This window comes from Lolium perenne, chromosome 3, assembly GCF_019359855.2.
Source record: "Lolium perenne isolate Kyuss_39 chromosome 3, Kyuss_2.0, whole genome shotgun sequence".
NCBI classification, from domain to species: Eukaryota; Viridiplantae; Streptophyta; class Magnoliopsida; order Poales; family Poaceae; genus Lolium; species Lolium perenne.
Window position 1 is genome coordinate 111,250,138 of NC_067246.2, and position 14,948 is coordinate 111,265,085.

Below are 14,948 nucleotides of genomic sequence, written 5' to 3' on the forward strand. Positions count from 1 at the left end.
TAAGGGCCGGATTATCCGGCCACCCCGGATTATCCGGCCTCCTGGAAAAGTACGGCCAAAAATCCGGCCTAGATCCAGGGGAGTACTGAGAGCCTCGCCAGAAAGTCCTTAGCCGATTTTTGGGCCCCGGATATTTTGCGGCCCGGATTATCCGGCCTAGCAAACTTGTAAAAGCAATATCTAAAGATTGGTAGCTCCGAATAGAGTGAAACCAATTTTGTTGGAAAGAGGACGACAAGAGCTACCCAACAAAAATATGGAAACCAGTGGGGGTGATTTTCTATTATTTTTAGAGGTGCAACACTTCAACATGAGAAACCGAGAAAATCACCAAACTCGAAAACGCAACAAGTGATCCATGCAAAATCCGTTTTTGATGAACTAGAGCTTGTCATGAGAATAATCACAAGCTCTAAAACATCACATTGATAAGATCCAAATAACAAACAAGAAAGATGATGCAAGGATGCAAAGGTTTGAGCTCTCCGAAGGATACTATCGAGTTACTCACTCGAGAGCCCTCTTGATAGTACGGCAACTAAACTATAAATCGGTCTCCAACTACACCATGAGACCGGTGAGAAAGAAACCCTATCAAGAGCAAACCTTAAACTTGCACATTCCACTCGAGCTTGATGATGACGGTCTTGACCGCAACAAGATGGAACGCCTTTCTTGATTGTGCTTGCTTGACGAAGTCTTGTGGATTGTTCTCCCCCATAATACATCATGGGAGAGCTTCTTCTTCGGCGCATCTTCTCATATCCATGATCACCATATGGATGGCAAGATTCAAGCAAATGATCTCTTCGAGATGGCTCGTCTTGAACTTGCACTTCATTTCTTCATTCTTCATCGCTGATGTCTTGAAGTTAAACTTCAGGGCCCACTTCATCTTCAAGACATACTTGACACTTGATCTTCTTCATTTGCTTCTTATTGCAATCTTGAAGCCAACATATGGTTCAAGCATTGCCTATGGACAACTCCCACAAATATAACTCAATGCAAACATTAGTCCACAGGAATTGTCATTAATTAACAAAACCACACATCGGGGCTCCATGCACTTTTAGAGTGTATTTTTATCATTGAAAAACCTCGCATTAAACGACAACAAAATCATTCCAAGTTCCGCAAGATGTAAGAAGCAACAAATGAACTGCATGTAATAAGCACCACTACAAAATGGCCCACAAGTATGTCACTCTTGACTTCAGCCTGCTTATTTTCTTCCTTTTTCTTCTTTACTCCCGGGAGTAATATCTGAAGTCTTGGAAACCCTAGTATACTTCTTGTGGAAACCAGGACCTGCATGTGTAGATATCTAAATTCACATGTGTACATACGAAAAACTGTTCTCGTATCCCTATTTTTTCTTCTAATTACTCCCTTCGTTAGGGACGCAAGACCAAGAAAGTCTATAAATTTCTCTCATTAATTATTGCATGCACCAATAGTTTCACATGCATCAGGAAAGAGAGAAAAAGTGAACATGCATTGGTGAAGAGAAGGTAATAAATAAGAGAGGGCTTATAATTTCTAACAATTTTAAAATGCTCTTTCTCTTTATAATCCCTAACGAAGGGAGCATGAGGGTTGTGATTGGCTATTTTCCAGCCACCCGTTTAAGTCCCCAGGGGCACAGATTTAGGTTCATATTATTTTAAAAATATAAATCACCATAGAGCCCCCCTATTGTATCCCTTTCAAAAAATATAATAAAGTTCCCAAAAGTGGTAAAAATATTATGAACTTTGCGATGCTAACCGACCATAAACTTACACAAAAGTTCGCCTACATGCATAATAAGTTGACTTTATCTATGAAAGATACAAGATAAATCTATTTATCTCTTGTTATATCTGCACATGACATAAATAGTATTTGTTTATGGAATTTTTCATATTATAATATCCAATACATCTATGGTTTTTTGCTTTTTAGAAAAAAAACTCGAATTGTGCGACCACTATCTAAAATTGGCATGGGGTTCTAGTCACACAATTCTATGAAATCCACAATACAATATAGATGATTTCATACTTTAGGTTCAAAATGAACTAGATATTGTCATGTAGGGTTCCAAATGGGTTTCGTTCATTTAGATGCACTATAAATTCTGCACCATATTTTTAAATACAGAAGGCGGAATTGTAAAGTACAAGGCGAATGCAACTCATTGCAAACAAGGACGCCACACATTTTAAAGTACAAGGCAGACTCTTTTTTAGTTGTTTTCCAGCCAACTCTTTATGTAGTTTTGAAAGAGCGCAAAACAGTTCTATAGAAAACATTGCACTAAACCACAACAAAATGGATCCAAGTTCTGTAACAAGCAACAAATGATCTACATGTAATAAGGACCACTCCAAAACGCCCCACAAGTATGTCACTCTTGACTTCAACCAGCTTATTTTTTACGCATTTGTTCTTTACTCCCAGAAGTAATATCTGAAGTGTATGAAACCCTAGTATATTTTTTGTGGAAACCCTTGTATATTTCTCGTGGAAACCAGGACCTGCATGTGTAGATCTCTAAATTCACATGGGTACATACGACAAAGTGTTCCTTGTCTCCCTAATTTCCCCCCCTCAATTATGAGGGATTGAGGTAGAGGGGGCTGGGTGGAACGAAATAAGAATTTATTTTCTTGAGTTGTCTAGCGGGGTGGGACGCAGACATGTGTACAGGTCCCTCCTCCCAGAAGGTTTTCGATCTGGCTTCTTAATTATCTTGTATTTTCATTAATTTATTTATAGAGTACTACTGCACTAAAGACACTAGCTTATTTTATTTAGCCGTTGGAAGATTGCTTTCTTGCTAATTTTGTGTGGCTTCCATGTGCGGCCTCCTCTTTAGAATGAGGGAAAGCTTTCTAGAGAGGACTCGTGACCATATTAGTTGTCATGTCTTCCTTTCTGCTGCTGGCTCCTAATAAAAAATGGTCCAACTATATAATGTATTAAAAACTATAATGGTCCTACTAGTGCAAGCTACTTATCTATGTGTCCAATCATGAGACCTTATCACCAGATAGTTTTAATATCTTCTTTTTAGAGGGAATATGTTGCCATCCATTTTATTACATATGACTTTCATCGGTCAGCTCTGTAAAAAAGAAAAACTAACTTCGTCTAGGTCTATGTGCGAGTGGCAATTCCCGCCGTTGTTATAATTAACGAGGAAAGTAAACAAGATTTCCTTGTGAAGAGGTGATGATATCATATATATATAGGGGCATGCAAAAATCTCTGAAGAGGTGTGATGGCATCATATGTGTAGCCTAATCTAACATCTTCTTTAAAGTCGGTAGCATAACATCATGAGTGGACAGACAGGTTTACTAAGCTGTGTTAACTTTATTCTTTGTGTTCACGTCAAGAAACAAGGAAAAAAGAAATAAAATAGTGGCCTAGCTCACTCTTTTCTTCCCCTAATGGAATCAAAATCCAAAAGAGTCTAAGAATCAATTTACTTTGATCCCATCGATCATCTACTTTCCATGACTTCACCATATCTACGTACTGATTTTCCATTTACTTGTAAAATGATATTCCAGCACCAACTAATGAGTTGTTTATCTTTTCTTTTGAAAACGAGGCAAAATATTTGCCTGTTCATTGATTTTGACTGTGTGTTGGTTTTGAGCTTCAGTTTCACACATCAAAGGTCCGTCGAAATTCATCCGTTTAATTAGTAGCTGGATGAGTAATTAGGCAGTAAGCTCTGCACGGGTCAGGGTCCTTGTCGCCGTGCAATTGTCGTTGATGACGAGATGTAGGCAGCGCACGTTGGATGTGGATCCGGCCGGCAGGCCACATGTCGTGGCTTCCGACCCATCAAAATCCGGAAAAGTAAGAGGCTTTGCACGCCTTTCCCTTTCATCCCCGTTGTTATCGTTCCACTGTAGAGAATTCGTGTATGTTGTCACATGGTCAGAGCTGGAAGGAATTAAAGGAGAGAGGGTGCTCATAAAAGAGAGCAGCGGGCTCGTGTATCCGATGGATATCCATCTACACATGCACATTCACAGGTGTGTCTAATTACACGTATGATGAAATGGTACATTTGGCAGTAGCTTACTGCAAGACGTGTGAACAAATTGAAGAGTAATACAGTACTTCCTCCGTTCTTTAATACAAGTCGTGTAGTTTTTTGATAATATTTTCTTTTGAAATATAAGGTATATTGCATTACACTGATTTTTTAGTTTGGAAATTTGATTATGTTTTTCTATTTTATGCAAACTTCTTTATTTTCTCATGTCAATTAGTCATGGGTAACATCGCCTAAAACTTATGTAACTTTTCTTCCACATGTGTTTTTTTTAATATTCATGCCACAAACTATACGGTCTACATTTAGGAACGGATGGAGTATATCATTACTTCAGAAACGCAGCGTCACTGAAATATATTGGGGATCAATCTACCCGGATAGTTCGACTTTTGAGTTACCTTATTTGTAAACAACTTTTGAATATAGAGCGAAATTCTTTTTATACTCCCTGGTTTGACATATGTAACATTAATTATTCAATTTAGCAACAATTTGTCGTCCTTACTTCATTTAGCAAAAGTTTCACCAAGTTTACTCTACATAATCGTTTACCATGTTATCATGTGGGGCTGGGTCGTCGGGTGTCTCCACACGAGAAAGTTTCCTCCGTTCCTCTTGAGGAGGTAGCACAACCAGGGGCATTTTCTCGATTGGAATTTACAATACCTTGCCGGTAAATGGTTATTTCAGTATCCACGGGTATATCCAATACTAGCCACTATATATCTGTATCTGTAGAGTTTGCTTAAACTAAAACTTACTTGATAAGATTTTGGTGAAGTTTTAAACTTGTTTGAGAAATTTTGGATGGTATATTGACTAGTACTTCTATCATTCTCGAGAACGAGAAAAAAAACCTTGAACACAACACGTCCCCTACGCTAGCCAGCTTTGCCGATCACAATGAATCAACCTGACGGTTAAGGCACATGCGGTTTCTAGGAACATCTCGAGGGAGAAGTTGTTTGTGTGTCCTTGGACTCGAAATCTGGCCATATACAAGGCTTCAACGGACTCACTACCTGGCACGTTAGAGCACATTTTTTTTCGAAATGGGGAATAAAACCCCGGTTTCTGCATCATGATGATGCACACGGCCTTTTATTAAGTTTACGAGTATTACAAAGTTCAATACATCTCAAGCGTTGCCGAGGATTGATACAAGAATTAACCATCGAAAGAAACAAAACACAAATAGAGTACACATCAATGTAGCCATCAATGTATACGCCTATTGTGCCACCAGCCAGCCTGGCACAAGATATCCTGAGCGACCGTTAGAAGCAGTGTGCATCCAGTAACCATAGCATCCCGCTGTCCCTCCAGTGACAGTAGAGCCCACAACTGAACCCAATGTGCCAACGTATGGATAACCTGCAAAAAATGAAAAGATTTTTTTTTGTTAAAAATAATGTCATTCCTCGCCCTCCATATAGACCAACATAAGACCGAGACTCCAACCCGGATAAAAGCCTTAGATTGCCTATCAACTCCATTTAACCAATTACCAAACATATTTGAAATATTGGTTGGAGGTGGAAGGTGAAAGGTGAAAGTGACCGTGCGCCAAAGTATTTTAGCTAAAGGGCAAGTGATAAAGAGATGTTCAATAGTCTCCTGTTCTCCACAGAAAACACATTTTGTACACCCATTCCACCGTCTTTTAGCTAGATTATCTTTCGTAAGTAAAACCTTATTGCTCAGAAACCACATAAATATTTTTATCTTAAGAGGAACTTTAACTTTCCATAAATATTTTCGCAGAAAAGGGGAGTGGTCTTTCATAAGATCCTCATACATAGATTTTACCGTAAACAAACCGTTGGGTGTTAAATTCCAAATAAAACGATCGTTCTCATCATTCAAAGTAACCATCATTAGTTTCTGGCATAACTGTAACCACAAAGTCCATTTGTTTCCCAGCAACAACCTTCTGAAACTGATATTCAGAGGTGTTTGGGCTAACACGTGAGCTACCGTTACATTCTTGTGATGCACAATATTATATAAGGATGGGTATTGGTTAGCTAATGATGTTTTTCATAGCCATATATCTTCCCAAAAACGAGTAGCTTCACCATTACCAACCTTGAAACACCCTCTACTGAAAAAAACATCCTTCACCCCCATCAATCCCTTCCAAAAAGGAGAATCTGTGGGCTTAGCTTGAACCCCTAATAATGTCTGTCGTCTTAAATATTTATTTTGTAGCAATTCTTGCCACATTCCATCCTCATTAAGAAGTTTATAAAGCCACTTACTCAATAAACATCTATTCTTGAGTTCTAGAACCTCAATACCCAATCCCCCTTGATCTTTGGGCCGACATACAATGTTCCATTTTGTGAGTCTATATTTTCTTTTATTTTCATCGGATTGCCAGAAGAATCTGGACCTATAAAAATCCAACCTTTTCCTTACCCCAACAGGTATCTCTAGAAAAGATAACATAAACATAGGTAAGCTAGTTAAAACTGAATTGATAAGGACAAGTCTATCCCCATACGATAGCAATTTTCCTTTCCAGCATCCCAATTTGCTTTCAAACTGAGTTTCCACTGGGTACCAATCAGAATTTCTAAGTTTTCTGTAATGGATAGGAATACCTAAGTATCTAAAGGGTAATGAACCAGCGTCACATCCAAATATCTGCTTATACTGGTCCACCTCCTCCTTCGCCTTACCAAAACAAAAAATCCCACTCTGATGAAAATTAATTTTAAGCCCTGATAGTTCTTCAAAAAGACATAAAATTAACTTCATATTAACAACTTTCATAAGGTCATGCTCCATAAAAGGATAGTATCATCTGCATATTGTAGTATAGAGATACCTCCCTCAACAAGATGAGGAATAAGTCCCCCCACTTGACCATCATTTTTGGCTCGTTCAATTATGATGGCTAGCAGATCCACTACAATATTAAAAAGAATCGGAGACAACGGGTCCCCTTGCCGCAATCCTTTTTTTGTTTGGAAATAATGACCAATGTCATCATTTACCTTTACCCCAACACTTCCCCCCTGAACAAATTGTTGCACAATTCTACACCATTCTGGAGCAAAACCCTTCATTCTCAAAGTCTGTTGTAAAAAAGGCCATTTTACTTTATCATATGCCTTTTCAAAATCAATCTTAAATAAAACCCATCCAATTTCTTACTATGTAACTCATGGATTTTTTCATGAAGAATGACCACCCCTTCTAAAATGTTTCTCCCCGGCATAAAGGCAGATTGTGTTGTTTTTATAACACATGGGGCAATCCCCGTTATACGATTTGTGCCTGCTTTAGTAAAAATTTTGAAACACACATTCAACAGACAAATTGGTCTATATTGTTGAATTTGGACCGCATCCTCTTTCTTGGGTAATAAGGTGATGACACCAAAATTCAATTTGCATAGAGGCAAGTCCCCACTACTAAATTGATTAAAAAGCGCCATCAAATCATCCTTTATTATAACCCAACATTTTTGGTAAAACTCCGCAGGAAAGCCATCAGGTCCTGGAGCTTTGTTACGTTCCATCTGAAAAAGTGCCCCATGAACCTCATCCTCAGAAAACTGTGCTGTCAAAATATCATTCTCAACATCAGATATCTGAGGAATGTCCTGTACGTTAGAGCACATGAGTAAATATGGTCATCCAAAGCTGCGAGATTTCCGTCCCCTCCGCCGGTGCCGCTGCCTATCCACCCCACCTCTCGCCAGCAGGAGGGTTCTTGTTTCTGATTTCATTATGTGTCTTCGCCAGGGTGGTGAGGCGGCTACGACACCCCATCATCAAATAAGTTCTTCCTGCCTCATTCCCGCTCTGGTGGTGAGCCTAGAACCAATGGAGGCCACGTGGAGTTGTCTATCCGGCGGATCTTCTAAGACCTAATAAGTTTTCATATTCATTGATGTGGTCATAGGTCTATCAATTCCGGTCCACGGTACTCATCATTGTTGATGCTTGTTGCAAAAGTGTGTTGATCCCTCGGGTCTTAGCACGAAGATTTCATGTCTACCTAGTACAACTAACTCTACTAGCTATGACAAGCTTCGTTTGACACCAGTAAGGGAGGGCAGGGGCGGCCGGGTGCAGTGGCAGAGATAAATCATAACAGACCATGGTGCACACATGGTGCCACAACAGATAAAGATGTTTGTTTCAGATGCGCACCTGGTGAAAACTTTTTATTATATGAAGAAAAATAAAAAAATTCCAGTGTTCTATGCACCCCTTAGCCCTATAGGGATCCGTCCGCGGCTCGCCTTTGGCTGGCTCCATTGGTTGGAGTCGTCGCTAGGTGATTCACTACCCTATTTATACTTTTTATAAATTTTCATATTATTTGTATTATTACCAACAATATTAATATATAAGTTAACCTTTTGCAGAAAAATGCGATAGTTTCACTATCATTAGATAGGTAAAGATGTTGCAACTTTCATTGAATGGGATAAAAGCCGGAATAATAACTTCCAGCTAGCTAGATACACTGCAGGAAATGATCACGATTGTTGGCACAGGAACGAATATACGGTAAGCTAGATGAACTACTATGTTAAATAATATCACAAGTATCAAACTAAGTGGTTAAAAATAGAATTCACTGTTGAATCGAATGAACATTTAGTATCAACTATTAGGCTAGATGAAGCTATACGTGACAAAGAGTATTGCGGTACAAAGCCATTGGTCACCTTTTCTATTAACTTAGCATAAAACTACTATTTACCCCATAACTTTTGATTAGCTACCAATTTATGTTTTGCTAGCAAAATTGTACCACAACAGTGCAGATTGTTTTTTTTGCATTGTGCACTAAATTCGAATTAAATAAATATGGATTATTGTCACCTATTCTAACCGGTGCAATGTGCACGTAAAGCGCTAGGTAAAGCGCTAGGTAATCAAAATTTATGCGGAACAGTGCTAGCTTTATGAAAGAACTCACAGAATCAATCGATTCAATACAATCTTGCAATCAACAGGTTGCGTGAAACTGCAAACCGGCCGGGTTAACAAAACGAATAATCACAATCTGTGGACTCGCTTAATTATGGTACGCTCACGTCGATCGTCTATAGACGAGCATATAGGTGAGCTCGATGCGCATCGACACTGAGGTTAGCGTCTTGTAGTTGCGTACTTGGTTGGCGAGCGCTAGCTATATATATAGATCGAAGTGCCGAAGACAATCGACCGACCGAGCTAGTGGTCAGGGTGGTCATGCATGCGTGGCCTGGTATATGGCCTAGAGTGGCTAGATAGAGTGGGTGGATCACCCATGATTTTGTTGGTTGTACGTACGTAGCTACGGTGCGCGACTATATATGTTGGAGCGATCGATCGATGGTGAATGGATTGTTGGTGTGGTGCAACAACTGATGTGGGACTTAATTTGGGAATTGGGAGCTAGCGAGATGGATACGTACGCACATGTCTGTGTGTGTGGTCCGTCGCCACACACCTATCATGCGATCACCACAACATGTGCCGCGCAGCGTGGTGGCACACACATACCTCCGGCTAAATCATGGGACCAATTTGCCAAGTTGGCCCTAACAAATATCGGGCAATCAATCCTGATAACATTCTATTTGACCAATTAATCAGCTTTCGAACTCTCGTGAATTAGTCAAGTTGGCGTTGTGAGATATTGCTCACAAACTATAACCCTAAGATCTTCATCACACTATGGACATCTCTAGTCGATACCATATAATTTAGAGAAGCAAGCGGCGTAGTAAATTTTGGGTAGTCAAATATACTCCTTCAAGGATTTTGATAGACCGATTGAGTGCGGTTCAGCCGCCTAAAATGAAAATTTTACAATGAAAATCACCGTTGAGGGCACAAACCACCCAAACGAACAACAGTCATCACAAAACGGACCGTAAAAGACAGTTTCGTTGTCGGAAATGCTCCCCTTTATTGGAGATGGCCTAAACACAAACAGTAAGAAACGTTGCACCCGTCTTTAGACGTGTTCTCACCGATAGTATTTCAAGGAAGTACTCACTCCAAGGATCTCCAACTAGCTAGCTGTACTTACATACATTCGTGCCCGGCGGCCAGGGACAAACGACGGATGTGCTACTAAACGTCGGAGGATCCGCGCGGGAATATATGTATATACAGCTGCGAGAGGAAAGCTCTCTCGAGGCATTGTCGGTAGCACAGTGGCGTCCACTAGCTATATCTATTCCCCTCTAACGTGCCATGTCGGAGGAGCACCCTTCAACCCCACTCGTGCGTGCATGTTCCATTATATCATTGCCTGGCTCTAGTATGTACTCCATGGACAAATGTGCCTCGATCTCTCAGCGATCTCCTTCGTCGCGATATGCATATTCATCAGCACGATCGATCTGTCGATCACCGATCACAGACTAGCTACCCATCTATCTGCAGTTCTGCGTAGCGATCGGACAGCGGCCGGGACCTGGCCGGGCAATCTCTGTGATCCGATGATGCTCGTGCTCGTCTAGACCGGCTCATATATAGCTAGCCTATCGTCCGCATGGATTTCCATGTAAATTCGGGTCTAGACCTGCTTGTAGCTCGATGGGGTTGCGTCGCGCGCGCCTGAAGATTCCTTCATGCTGAGTGAGATGCGCGGGACCACTGGTGGAAAAACAGGCTTCGGGTGAGCCCCATAAGTCGCGATGCTGCAGGAACCGCGACTAATGGTACCTTTAGTCGCGGTTCGGGAGGAGAACCGCGACCAAAGGCCTAGGCCCAGGGCGCTCGGTGGCCAGCCGGTGCACGTGGGGGGTCTTTAGTCGCGGTTGGCCAGGCCAACCGCGACTAAAATGCCGAAGCGCTTTAGTCGCGGTTGGTTGCCAACCGGGACTAAAGCCCCTCCCCTATATATACCCATCCAGCAGCCAACACTTAGCCATTTGGTGCCATTCTCTTCACAAGCTTCACAAGTGGGTGTTAGGTTTGCTTTTGGTTCCTCTTATGCACATAAGGTGTTTGATGAAATGCCCCAAGAGCATGAAACAAACATGATATGAAGTGTTGGAGCCACACTTGAGCTTTCTCATTTATTTTTTCCTCCTCGATCGCGGTTAGCAACTTGAACCTTTGATGTGTCGTTGATAAAATGTGCATGTGTGTGTAGTTCATTGTTTAATTTATATTGTTTGTAGCTAGTTAGTTTAACAAATGCATGATGGTTAATTATATATTTTATATTATAATAATGCAGATGAATCGACAATGGATGTACGGTAACCGACTCTCCGGCGAGTTCAGTGCGGGTTTGAAAGATTTCCTCGTAGTGGCCAATGCGAACAAGCAGGGGGGTTTTGTTATCTGTCCATGTGTTAAATGTAAGAATCAGAATGGTTACTCTTCCTCAAGAGATGTTCACATGCACTGCTTCGGCACGGTTTCATGCCAAGCTATAATTGTTGGACCAAGCATGGAGAAAGAGGGGTTATAATGGAAGAAGATGAAGAAGGGGATGATTTCAATGATGAAAGCTATCTTGCTCATTTCGGTGATACTTTCATGGAGGATGCTGAAGGTGAAGGGGAAGGTGAAGGGGAAGGTGAAGAAGAGGCACGTGATGATCCCGTTGATGATCTTGGTCGGACCATTGCCGATGCACGGAGACGCTGCGAAACTGAAAAAGAGAGGGAGAATTTGGATCGCATGTTAGAGGATCACAGGGAAGGCGCTGTACCCCGGATGCGATGATGGTCTGAAAAAGCTGGGCTGCACACTGGATTTGCTGAGATGGAAGGCACAGCAGGTGTAGCTGACTCGGCATTTGAAAACTTGCTGAAAATGTTGAAGAATATGTTTCCAAAGAATAACGAGTTGCCCGCCACTACGTACGAAGCAAAGAAGGTTGTCTGCCCTCTAGGTTTAGAGGTTCTCGAAGATACATGCATGCATCAACGATCGCATCCTCTACCGCGGTGAATACGAGAATTTGAATGAATGCCCAAGATGCACCGCATTGCGTTATAAGATCGCAGGCGATGACCCTGGTGACGATGTTGAGGGCCAGAAACCCGGTGAAGAGGGTTCCCGCCAAGGTGATGTGGTATGCTCCTATAATACCACGGTTGAAACGTCTGCTCAGGAACAAAGAGCATGCCAAGTTGTTGCGATGGCACAAAGAGGACCGTAAGTCGGACGGGGAGTTGAGACACCCCGCAGATGGAACGCAATGGAGAAAGATCGACAGAGAGTTCAAAGATTTTGCAGCCGACGCAAGGAACATAAGCTTTGGTCTAAGTACGGATGGCATGAATCCTTTTGGCGAGCAGAGCTCCAGCCATAGTACCGGCCCGTGACTCTATGCATCTACAACCTTCCTCCTTGGTTGTGCATGAAGCGGAAGTTCATTATGATGCCGTGCTCATCCAAGGTCCGAAGCAACCCGGCAACGATATCGATGTGTACCTAAGGCCATTAGTTGATGAACTTTTACAGCTGTGGGGCAGACCTGGTGTCCGTGTGTGGGATGAGCACAAAGAAGAGGAATTTGACCTACGAGCGTTGCTTTTCGTAACCATCAACGATTGGCCTGCTCTTAGTAACCTTTCGGGACTGTCAAATAAGGGATACAATGCATGCACGCACTGCTTACATGAGACTGAAAGTGTACATTTGCCAAATTGTAAGAAGAACGTGTACCTTGGGCATCGTCGATTTCTTCCGAAAGGTCATCCAAGAAGAAAGAAAGGCAAGCATTACAACGGCAAGGCAGATCACCGGCGAAGCCTGCGAACACACCGGTGCTGAGGTATTTAATATGGTCAAGGGTTTGAAAGTCATCTTTGGAAAGGGTCCTGGCGGACAATCAGTTCCGAAGGGAGCCGACGGGCACGTAGCCATGTGGAAGAAGAAATCTATATTACGGGAGCTAGAATATTGGAAAGTCCTAGAAGTCCGCTCTGCAATCGACGTGATGCACGTTACGAAGAATATTTGCGTGAACATCCTAAGCTTCTTGGGCGTGTATGGGAAGTCAAATGATACAAAGGAAGCACGGCAGGACCAGCAAAGTTTAAACGACCCTGATGACCGGCATCCGGAACGGTTTCAAGGTCGTGCCAGCTACGCTCTGACCAAAGAAGAGAAGGTCATCTTTTTTGAATGCCTGAGCAGTATGAAGGTCCCGTCAGGATTCTCGTCCAATATAAAGGGAATAATAAACATGGCGGAGAAAAAGTTCCAAAACCTGAAGTCTCACGACTGCCACGTGATTATGACGCAATTGCTTCCGATTGCTTTGAGGGGCTCCTGCCGGAAAATGTTCGAGTAGCCATTGTGAAGCTATGTGCATTCCTCAATGCAATCTCTCGAAGGTAATCAATCCAGAAGTTCTACCACGGTTACGTAACGATGTGATCCAATGTCTTGTCAGTTTCGAGTTGGTGTTCCCGCCATCCTTCTTCAATATTATGACGCACCTCCTGGTTCACCTAGTCGATGAGATTTCCATTCTCGGTCCTGTATTTCTACACAATATGTTCCCCTTCGAGAGGTTCATGGGAGTATTAAAGAAATATGTTCGTAACCGTGCTAGGCCGTAAGGAAGCATCGCCAAGGGCTATGGAAATGAGGAGGTAATTGAGTTTTGTGTTGACTTTGTTCCTGACCTTAAGCCGATTGGTCTTCCTCAATCGCGGCACGAGGGGAGACTAAGTGGAAAAGGCACGATCGGAAGGAAATCAATGATATGTATGGACGGCCATTCTCCGATCGAAGCACACCACACGCTTCGACCAATTCCAGCTTGGTGGCTCCGTACTTTGAGAAACACAAGAATATTTTACGCTCGGACAACCCCGGGAAGCCCGAATCCTGGATTAGGAAGGCCCACATGGAGACTTTCGGCTTGGTTGAGAAAACATTTAATGAGTGACAATAAGGTTGTAGATCAGCTGTACATGTTGGCCAAGACACCATCTTCGACTATAACGACTTTCCAAGGGTACGAGATAAATGGGAATACATTTTACACGATCGCCCAAGATAAAAAGAGCACCAACCAAAATAGTGGTGTCCGCTTTGATGCAGCAACCGAGAATGGGCAAAAGGTCACATATTATGGTTACATAGAGGAGATATGGGAACTTGACTATGGACCCTCCTTTAGGGTCCCTTTGTTCCGGTGCAAATGGTTCAACCTAACAGGAGGTGGGGTAAAGGTGGACCAGCAATACAGAATGACAATGGTGGATTTCAACAATCTTGGTTACCTTGACGAACCATTCGTCCTAGCGAAAGATGTCGCTCAGGTTTTCTATGTGAAGGACATGAGTAGCAAACCGAGGAAACGGAAAGATAAGAAAACGATCAGTACATCATGCGATGATCCAAAGCGCCACATTGTTCTTTCAGTGGAAAAGAAACATCGTGGGAGTGGAGGACAAGACAGACATGTCAGAAGATTATAATATGTTTGCTGAAATTCCGCCCTTCAAAGTGAACACCGACCCAAGCATTAAGTTAAATGATGAGGATGCTCCATGGATACGGCACAATCGTAAGCAAGTAGGGACACAAGGGAAGAAATGATGTGTAATAATTTATTGTACCAAACTTTGTTGAATGAATCATGTGAATTATATTACCCGTGATGTGTTTGGTGTCCATTTTCGAATGATTCAATTGACTCGAGATAGCACTGATGATACATGAAATTTGGAGTGACTAAGTCATACTCCTGCATACATGAAATTTGGAGTGACTAAGTCATACTCCTGCATATAGGAAATTTGGAGTGACTAAGTCATACTCCTGCATACATGAAATTTGGAGTGACTAAGTCATACTCCTGCATATAGGAAATTTGGAGTGACTAAGTCATACTCCTGCATACATGAAATTTGGAGTGATTTAGTCATACTCCTGCCTAGGCGTAT